Source organism: Odocoileus virginianus, chromosome X (genome assembly GCF_023699985.2).
Source record: "Odocoileus virginianus isolate 20LAN1187 ecotype Illinois chromosome X, Ovbor_1.2, whole genome shotgun sequence".
Lineage (NCBI taxonomy): Eukaryota > Metazoa > Chordata > Mammalia > Artiodactyla > Cervidae > Odocoileus > Odocoileus virginianus.
This window is the reverse complement of record NC_069708.1, coordinates 19,001,776-19,005,367: the sequence shown is the minus strand read 5'-3', so window position 1 is coordinate 19,005,367 and position 3,592 is coordinate 19,001,776. Positions and strand designations below refer to the sequence as shown.

At 45.0% G+C, this 3,592-nt stretch overlaps 1 long non-coding RNA gene across 1 annotated transcript; it reads left to right on the top strand.

Annotated features, from left to right (window-relative positions):
* The first annotated feature begins 843 nt into the window (after positions 1 to 843).
* LOC139033096 (uncharacterized) lies at positions 844 to 3,358 on the top strand. Its single transcript, XR_011485720.1, has 3 exons — positions 844 to 1,006; positions 1,885 to 2,666; positions 3,105 to 3,358. It is a non-coding gene; the product is annotated as an uncharacterized lncRNA (long non-coding RNA).
* Positions 3,359 to 3,592: the final 234 nt, after the last annotated feature.

Genomic DNA, 3,592 nt, shown 5'->3' with positions numbered 1-3,592 from the left:
TATCAAAATAGACATATAGATCAATGGAACAGAATAGAAAGCCCAGAGTAAATCCATGCATTTACAGTAAACTGATCTTTAATAAGGGCACCAAGAACACATAATAGGGAAATGGTAATCTCTTCAATAAACGATGCTGAGAAAACTGACTACCCCATGCAGAAGAATGAAACTGGACCCACACCATATACAAAAATCAACTCAAAATTGATTAAAGACTTAAGAATAACACCTGAAACAGTAAATGACTAGAAGAAAACGTAGCAGAAAATATCATTGATATTAGCCTTGGCAATGATTTTTAAAATATGACACCAAAACCACATGCAGCAAAAGTGAAAAGAGAAGTGGGTGTGAAATAAAACTTCTCCTGCCATATCAATAAACAAGAAATGTCACAGCTATTAGTGACTTCAGGCCTCCAAATGTGAATGAGGGCTCCCAAAATGTGGGAGGGCGGAGGGGGAGGAATGTAAGAAGCAGCCATCTGCCAAGTCTACCACTCCTTAAGGTGAACAAGGAATTAAGGATGTAAACAATCAGGAAACAGGATTTGGCCCCAGATAGCTGAGGTACATATGAAAGGAATGAATTCAATTTGTCCAGAGGCTTACATCTTCCCATATACAGAAGAATGCTAAATTCTTTTACTTGGTATCTGATTTTCCTTACCTCAAAATAATCTTTGACATTCAAACTCCCTGTCTCCTTTGTTGCAAACTAGTATGGCTAGTTAGCCTGACTCCCCCACCTGCCTCATAGCAATTTTCTCAGGGCTATTGAGATGTTGCCTGCCAGGCTCAGAGTCCTTAACATTCCACCAAATAAAATAACTCTCTACTTTCAGACTGTGACTAACTTTTTAGTGACAGTTTTGGCGACCAACATGAAGGGACCCAGAAAGGATTTCTTTCCTCTTCCTGAATTCTATGAGAAACTGGAGCCCCGGTACCAGCAGAGGCCCCTTGTGCCCATCTGCTTCCTCAAAAGTTCAGGAAGAATTTGAGTAAGTCTCTCCTGGTTCTCCAATCTCCCATATTGGTTGAGATCCTGAATTTTTATTTGGTGTGGGTGTAGCAGGTAGCCACCCCCTCTGTTGAAGGGTACTGGGGGGAGGGTTGCTGGTTGAAAGACATTGGGACATACCCATCGGGGTCTAGATACAGGGTGGGGCTCAGTGGAAAGATACAAAGGAAATATTGGTCCAGTTGAAAGACACTTGTGGGGGGAGGTGGGCTGGTTAAAAGTTACCAGGGAAATACCCACCCAGTGGAAGGCAGTGGGGAGTGGCTTGATTGAAAGACACCAAGGTGACTCCATTATAGAAAGACATACAGATCTCATACTTGCAAATATCTAGTTAATTGGAGAAATTAAATCTCACCCTAAATATTGAGAGGGCTCTTTAATGTGTACACAGTTAAAAATTAAAAACTGGTCTGGTAAAATCTTGAACAAGTCCTTCTAGGGAGAAGCTCTGATTTTTCTGTGTCTTTGAGATGTAAATGTTGTATCCGATTTTCTTAGGTTGTTCTATTGTGTTTGTTTGCTTGTGTTAGGCCTATAAGAGGTCTTTTTGCATCTTAATGGTTTAGATATCTCTGCTGAGATCATTTATTGGCAGTCATGAAATGGAGCAGGATCATATGGACCCTCCCCCACCCCCACCCCCGAACTATGTTCTCTGCCTGCCTTTTGCCTGTGGAAAACTTTAGTCAAAGAATAAGTTTAATCAGAGAAGTGAGAAATGTGGAAACAAAGGAAAACAGTCTAAAGGAGACTAAATAATAATAATGTAGTCATTAAGCCTAGTCAAGGACCTTTAGTTCTTTCTCAAGGGCTGTAGATAATATTCTGAGCCATATCCTGTGAACTGTTTTATAGATACTAAAGCACCAGGTGAAGAAGTTAACTACATGATGATCAGACTGTAGCCAGGACTTGAGTTGCCACAATTCTCATAAATGATGGCAAAGAAATGGGAACAATTGCACCTGGAACTGAAGATTAATTGTTCCTAAAACAACCAAAATCATGCTAGTCAGACCACTGATGACGAATTTGGAGATGACTGTTAGAGATGACTGTGCTGTTTCTGCATGTTGCACGCCCCCCCCCCGCCCCCCCGCCTCGACTCTGCCTATGTGAAAGAAAAATTTAAAACAACTTCATTTTAGATAGCATTGCAATTCTGAGCGAGAACCCCTCCCGAGAAGAAGAGAAAAATCTTCCTCAAACCAACCAATCAGAAGGAGACGAGTTACCCTCCACCCCTAGGCAATCTAGAAGGGCGGGAGAAATCCCTCACCCCACCCCCATCCCATCAAGACTTCCCGCTTCCCCTGTTACACAGTATGAACTAGCCGACCCCCCCTCAGCTTTCCTTCCTGCGCACCGTATGAACTAGCCAATCCTCCTAAGTTTCCCTTCCCGCGGTCCCTGCTATACAGTATAAAACAGACTCCCCGCTTTCACTCGGGGCTCCTTCAGCATTGTGTGAAGGGAGTTCCTGCTCGAGCTTGTAATAAAGTTCCTCACTGCTTTTGCTTCGATCCGCGGCTCCTGTTGTGTTTGGGGGGAATTCCGCAATCTGGGTACAACATTTGGGGGCTCATCCGGGATCCTCCGAGCCCTTCAGGACCCGCGCTTCGGAGGACTAACGGCCAGTAAGCTAAAGCAGCTGCTTCATCTGTATTTAACGGGGCCCCACTCTGTATCTGTCTGTTGCTGGAATTAAACCTAGGCGGACGCGCCGATAACGGTCTCCAGCAGGGAGCCGGAAGAGAGGTCTTCCAGCTCCCACTCTGTAGTCCCGTGTATATATATATATATATATATATATATATATATATATATATACTCACCGTACAGGTATATATATATATACGGGGAGTACTCTGTACTTTCTTTCTCGGGATTGCTCGCTCTGTTATTTGTCTGGTGTGTCGTCTTGTTTGTTCATTGTGTGACTGACTGACGATGAGACAGACCCGATCTAGATGCTCTCCGCTTACCTTAATAATTGACCATTTCAAAGAAGTTAGAGCTCGAGCTCATAGTCTGAGTGTAGAAATTAAAAAATCTCGAATGGTTATCTTTTGCAGCGCTGAATGGCCCAGCTTTAACGTAGGCTGGCCTCCCGAAGAGACTTTCCACTTAAAGACTGTCCGGAGAGTCCGAAAAATCATCCTCAGACCTCGGAGCGGACATCCAGACCAGGTCCCATACATCCTGGTTTGAAAAGATTTAATAATCAGCCCAACCCCTTGGATCCAACCCTTTTTACCTTCACAGGCAGCGGTAGCCACGGAGATCCTAGTGGCTGAAGAAAAAAAAAAGCCTCCGGCTGCCCGCTCCCCCCCCCCCCGCCCCTGTTTTACAGGAAGATTTGACTCTCGATCTCCTTATCACACCTCCACCATACTCCCTCCCTCCTCCTATTCAGCCCGAACCCCCACTCCCCCAACCTTCCCCAGAAGCGGCTGGGGGAGGACCTGCAATGAACACCCGAAACCGTAGGGCCACCTCCCCCGAGGGGCCGGCCGACTCTACGACTCTACGTCAGCAGCTATTCTTCCCCTCAGGGCTCTGG